This window comes from Mesocricetus auratus, unplaced genomic scaffold (genome assembly GCF_017639785.1).
Source record: "Mesocricetus auratus isolate SY011 unplaced genomic scaffold, BCM_Maur_2.0 Super-Scaffold_100014, whole genome shotgun sequence".
Classification (NCBI taxonomy): Eukaryota; Metazoa; Chordata; class Mammalia; order Rodentia; family Cricetidae; genus Mesocricetus; species Mesocricetus auratus.
The window spans coordinates 2,681,202-2,688,086 of record NW_024429197.1 but is presented as its reverse complement, the minus strand read 5'-3'; positions in this window follow the sequence as shown (position 1 = coordinate 2,688,086).

Here is a 6,885-nt window from a genome sequence, read left to right as displayed (position 1 = left end):
TGCCGGCTTCTGGTGAGCCCCAGATGTCTCTCTGCCTCCTCAACGCCGGGATTCAAGCGTGTGCCCCCACCCCTGCCTGGCCTCGTGTATGTGTCCCGCGCCTGTGCACAGGGGTGAGGGGGTACACAACTGTGCGTACTTGGGTAGAAGCCACAGGGCAATGTTGGGTGTCTCCACTTTATTCTTTGAGACAGGGTCTCTCATTGAACCCATGCTGATTGGCTAGATTTTCTGACCAGTGAGTCCTACTTGGATCCCCCTGCTTCCGACTCCCCAGTGCTGGGAGTACAGGCTGGGCTGCTTTCTATATGGGTGCTGGGAATGCAAACTCAGGTCCTCATGCTTGCAAAGGAAGCACTTTCCGGGCTGAGCTGTCACCCCAGACTTTACCCACCGATTATTGAGAAGTGTGTGTATTCAAGATGCACAGTGTGTTATGGGATGTTTTTGTTGTTGTTGAATTATTATTATTATTACTACTATTATGTGATGGGGCATACATAGAGGTCAAAGGACAAATTTGGGGATCCATTCTCCCCTTCCACCTTCACATAGTTCTGGGGATCAAACTCAGGTTGTCAGGCTTGGTGGCAAGCTCCTTTACCCTCCAAGCCGGCTTGCTGACCCAAGGTAGCCATTGTCAAATGGTGGCGGTAATCGAGCTGATGTATCCGTCTCCTCACACAGGGAACTGTTTGTGTCACGCTTTCTTACCTGTCCCTGTTGGTGGGCACTTAGATTCTTTTTGTATCATGATGGCCTTGCAGAGCACTGCCATGCGGGAAGCATAGCCTCTCTTCCAAATACTGATTTATTTCCTCTACACCCACGGAAGTAAGATGGTGGAGTCAGACAATTGCTTCCCAAATGATTTCATCAAACCACACCTCCCCGAGCTGGCTCCTGGTCATCGCTGCCCAGTGCCCGCTTGCCTGGTTTCTGTTTCCACGGTGCCCTTTGCTATTGATGTTGCTGCTGGTGAGATGAACAGACGCTACTGATGCTGGGCATCTGGCATTGATCAAGGCAGGCCTTGCAGGCACCTGCTGGCTTTAAAGAGTCCCCCCACCCTGTGCTTTGGCTCCCAGGACTGCGATCCCAACTCTCCACAGCAACTTAAGGGCTGGGCCAGCAGTCTTCAGAAATAACACTGGCATCTGAACTGAACCTGGGTCGGGTTTAAAATAACACTTTCCCCAGCTGTGCGTGGGTCATTCCCTTCCTGGACGTGTTTATCTGCCCGGTGGAGTCACACCCAGCGGAAGGCTACCAGGCAGGGCTGGGTTGCACAATGGCCAGGTGTGGTCAGGGTTGCCCTGGGCTCCTCGGCTGCTGCTAGCTCTTCAGGGCTTCTGTTCCCTGGCTTCCAGACCTCACCACGCTCCCCACTAAGGAAGCAGGCCCACTCATCCTCTCCAGCTGTCACTCAAGGGTCCTGCGGTGTAGAATGAACACGCTTCTGGTAGTTACAGAAGTTGTAAGTAACCGTGGCCACATGCTCACACCCCTGGACCATGGCTTCCTTTCCCGGTGGCAGCAGGGGGCTGTTTATGCACCATCCTCCTGTTGCTGGCAGGTACTTTGCCCTCCATAGTCTCAAGGATCCAGGCCTTCGATTCTTTGGAATGTTATTGTTGCTGAATCTGGGATCATAGTCTGAGAAGCCAGACCGAGCCACCCGATCTCAAGAAGCCAATTAAAACAGTCATACAATAGCAAAGAGCAGAAAAAGGAGATTTAGTCTATGTGGCCACGCTGGGAAGAGGGACAAAGAGATATAATGATCTTCTCAAGTCCATCTTCAGGGTCCTGAAGTGAGACTTGAAGTGTAAGCACCAGGCTGGAGAGTTGACTCAGTGGATAAGAAAGTTTGATGCCCTTGCAGAGGACCTGAGTTCAGTTCCTGGCACCCACGTGGAGGTTCACAACTGAAGTCCAAGCTAAATGGATACAATGTTCCCGGATGATTTTCCAGCCTCCCAGAGAGGAGATGGAAAAGAGAGACTGGAAAACCACATGTATGTTTTCTGGGGGGCAGCGTAAACACCCTGTGGGAGTGGTCTTGAGCATCTCTCAGGGAGGGGTCATCATTTGGTGGGCTTTCTGAGACACAGCAGGGTTTGGAGTGCCATAGGGGAGGGGGACTTGGGTAGAACTTCCACAAGAACATCCCAGACTCTGGGTATATGGATGCCAGGGGCTGGGCTGAACCTTCCATCAGAGCAACAAGTATCTGTGATTCCAGTTGCAGGGGATCTGATGCCCTTTTCTGGCCACTGTGGGCACACAGAGACACACATACATATAAATAAAAAAGTTTAAAAGATCTTTAACATTTAAGTAGAGGGCCAGGAATCTGCATGTCTCAGCATGTCATGATCAAGGTATGGTCCTGCCCACTGCTGACCTGTCATTGTCTGGGCTCTAGTTTCTTCAGAAGGGCAGTCTAGTAAACTGTCAGCATTTGTGGAGTCTCCTCCTGGGAGACAAATTCAGCCTCCAGATGATGATAGGTTTTAGCCTCTTCCTTCTCCCACCATGAGACTCCTGAGGGGAATTCCAATGTTGGGGTGATCATTGTTTCAATAGTCTAACAGGGACTATTGAAGATTGAGGGACACTAGTGTCTTACAATATCCGCACCTCTTCCAGGCCATTTTGATGGCTGGTATGTGGCCCCTGTGTGCAGAGAACATCTCAGGGCTCTTAGCTGTATCCTGAGCTCTGGGTGACCCTCTTACCTGCTGGAGAGAAAGGGTGGGCTCTAAGAACGTGCAGTGAGACTCCAATGGTTTCTCAGGCCACCCAGCTCTGACAGCGAAGATGTAACGTCAAGGCCTTGCTGATGCATAAACATGGCTCTCACCTCAAAGGGAATTAGCTTATTCTGAAGTCAGAGATGATTGGGTACAGCCTGGAAACATGCAGGTCACCCTCAACACTGTGGTTCGGCGCCATGATAGTTTCATGAAGCTTTTACAGGAATAGAACAAAAAAAGAATTCACGAAACCGTGGCATGGGTTGGATCTCTGATTTAAGGTCAGCCTGGGCTACATAGAGAGAGACTGTCTCAAAGAAAAATTCATAAGTCAAGGCATTTTTTCAAATATGCTGGTAGCAACATGAGGTTGCAGAGGAATTCTGTTGGAAGCCTCAGGTGCTGTCTTGTGGTGACATTCTGGATGTGTGGACATTCTGAGTTGGTGGAAGCTGGTGGTGGTTTGTTAAATTACATCCCCAAAGACCTCAGTGATAGTCACAAGGGGTCAGGTCAGACCCTGGTGGATGAGAAGTGGTCCTTTTGGGCACTAAATAATTTTGCTCTGGATCTGCACCTCCTGGCGAACTGATGCTCTCTGGCCTCTATGGGCACCTGTACATAAGGGGTGCATATAAACTCAGGGTGGCACATTGTGCTGGTTAGTTTTCTGTCAACTTGACACAATAGAGAGTTATCTGAAAGGAGGGAAACTCAATTGAGAAGACGCCTCCGTAAGATCCAGCTGTAAGGCATTTGTTAAATTAGCGATTGGTGGGGGACCAGTCCATTTCGGGTGGGGTCAACCCTGGGCTGGTGGTCCTGGGTTCTACAAGAAAGCAGGCTGAGCAAGCCATGTGAGGAAGCCAGTGAGTAGCGCCCCTCCATGGCCTCTGCATCAGCTCCTGCCTCCAGGTTCCAGCCCTAAGTTCCTGCCCTGACTTCCCTCAGTCACGAACAGTGAGTGATACAGAAGTGTAAGCCTAATAAACTCTTTCTTCCCCAACTTGGTCATGGTGTTTCATCCCAGCAATAGAAACCCTAAGATACATACAAACAAACACATTTTTTAAGAAATAAAAAACTTAAAGATTCATCTTATTGTGGTGTGTGTGTGTGTGTATGTGTGTGTGTGTGTGTGTGTGAGAGAGAGAGAGAGAGAGAGAGCACATTTTGCACATGCTGTCATGGGCTCATGGACTCTGGAGGCCAGTTAGAGAGTCCATAGTAAGAATTCTGGCTAGACTAGACTGCCAATGTGACTCACCCTGTCTTCCCCTCTCTAGTCCACTCGCCCTCACCAGGGTAGGCGAAGCTTATTGACACAGCTGTCCCTCCTCCACCCACACACTTAGGAACTATTCCGGCTGTGGCATGCAGTGTGGTTGTTGGAGCGCAATCTTGTTCTGGGAGCTTCAGGCAGCTGGCCCCTTGACAGCCTAACCACAGCAGTCCCCTCTGTGAGCTGCCCAGTGGGCCACTACCTGCCACAGGCTAAGCTTGGTCTGCTCACGTATGCTCAGGTGAGCATTCTTTGTTCTCTTTATCAGTCACCATCTCTTAAAATCACACAATATTCCATATATCAGGAGGATGTGTAAACATACGAGAACCTTAAAGAATATTAAAGTAAAGCCTGGCAAATGCCACCTCGCTAAGGAAACAGAGCCTTTAGATGTTCATAGTCATCTCCCTGACTGCACCTCTCCAACCTCAGAACAAATGTGCCTTTTGCAGTTATTATTCCCTTGGTTTTCTTTATGGGTTTTACATTATTGTTAGGGCTTGCCTTTGTGTTGAAGGATGGATACTGTATGCCTCTGTTTCTCTAATTCCATGCTGTTAAGGGGATTTGTCCATGCGACTGTGTGGGGCACGGATGGCCCATGGTCATTACTGTCTAACATTTCATCCCATGAATATGTAGCAATGTAATTATCCATCCTGAGAGCAGTGGGTGTTCAAGCTTATGGTTAATACGACTGTTGTTGGGTTTATTCATGCGTCCTGGAGTACAACTTTAGAGTTGTTCTCGTTATACCCACGAGTTGCATTTCTGGAGCAGGGTGTGGCCACTGCTAACCTGACTGGGGAGCAACAGGCTGCTCTTCATACGATCTCATCTGGTTAGTAGCCGTGAGACTCCAGCTGCCCTGCATTCTTGCTAATCTCCGTTGCTGTGCGTGGCAGCTCGTCTTCTCTGCTACCGGGGAGCAGCATGCATCCCCAGTTAAACTGTTCATTTACGTATTTGTGTCCTGTGTGACGTGTGAGGGTATGAGCGTGGAGGTCAGAGGACAGTTTTCGGGAGTGGACTCGCTCCTTTGATCACGTGGGTTCTGGTGATTGAACTCAGGTCACCAGGCTCCAAGGCAAGCACTTGGACACCTTTCCAGCCCTTGGGGTCTGTTTGAGCAGTGAGTAAATGGACTCGGGCTTGGTAACAGTGTGGTTTCTTATAGATCAGTGGCTCTCAAACATCAGCAGCCGTTAAATCCGTCATTGTGAATCGGTGGTGGCGCACGCCTTTAATCCCAGCACTCGGGAGGCAGAGGCAGGCGGATCTCTGTGAGTTCGAGGCTGGGCTGGACCCACAGCCTCCAAAACAATACAGAGAAACCCAGTCTCGTAAAACCAAAAAAATAAAAATAAAAAAATAAAATCGGTCATTGTGGATAAAGTGGGTGCAAACTGGTCACACGGATTTGGCAAACACCGGTGACCAAGCTGGCACATTGGCAAGTAACACATAGCCGTTGGTCAAAGGGTTTAAAGCCTTTCTTCCTGTTCTTTTCCAATGTTCTTGAAGACTTCTGTTGCTTTAAAATGTGTTGCTGAGCGTCCCAGTTTGCTTTTTTGTCTTCAAGTTCCTTTTCACTTGCTCCTGGCACCGCGGGCGCCCTGTTTTGGAGTCCTTTAGGTTTTGAACTTTTTCTTCGACCATCGTCTCAAACACCTGTTTCATCTCCATCTTCCTCATCTTGGCTGCATGCTCCCTTTTTTCTTCTTCCGTCTGTGCAGAGGGCTCTTAGTAAGCCACCCTTCATTCTTGTCATCTGCTCCAGTGTAAGTCACCACTGCCCGTTTCTCGATCCTGTATTTCTCGTAGTGGCTGTTATTAGTAACATCCTGCATGTGTGTTCTTATTAATGTATTTCCTAGAATTGTAAAATCATAATCATCACCATATTGGGGTTTCCCCCTGTTTATTGAACAATACAATCCCCACTCCCCTTCCCTCCTACCTTCTCCCCTTCTCCCCTCCCCGCCCCATGTTCCCAGTTTACTCAGGAGATCTTGTTTTTTTCCTTTCCTAGCAGATCCATGTATTTCTCTTTCAGGGTCCTCTTTGTTACCTAGGATCTCTGGGATTGTGGTCTGAAGGCTGGTTTTCCTCTGCTTTATGTCTAATATCCACTTATGAGTGAATACATACTGTATTTGTCTTTCTGGGTCTGGGTTACCTCACTCAGTTATGTTTTTTCCCTAGTTCTGTACATTTACCTGCAAATTTAAAGATTTTTTTTTTTTACCACCGAGTAGTACTCCATTATGTAAATATACTATATTTTCCTTATCCATGTTTCGGTTGAGGGGCATCTATTTAACAAGGTCTCACTATGTAGCTCTGGCCAGCCTGAACCTCACTATGTATAGTCCAGGCTAGATTTGAAATCACAGAGATCTGCCTGCTTCTGTCTCCTGAGTGCCAGGTTTAAAAGTGTAAGTCCTCCTCCTCCTCCTCCACTTCCTCCTCCTCCTCCTCCTCCTCCTTCATTTCCTCCTCCTCCTCCTTCTCCACTTCCTCCTCCTCCTCCTCCCTCTCCTCCCTTTCCTCCTCCTCTTCTTCTGGTTCTTCAGTTACTTCAAGTTGCATCTCACACTTTACTGGGCCAGACACCTGCATGGTGACTACTTAGCTGCTCCCAGCCATCCCTGGAGACAGATGCCAGCACTATCTCCAGCTTACTAAGGAGAGTAAAGTCCAGAGAGAGTAAGTAACTTGCCCAGGTCATACCGCTAGTGAATGGCAAAGCTAGGACATGTATCCTGGAACCACAGGATCTGTGCCACAGCCCTGGCCACTTACTGTCTGGGACACAACAGTGTGTCGTCCATATACAGC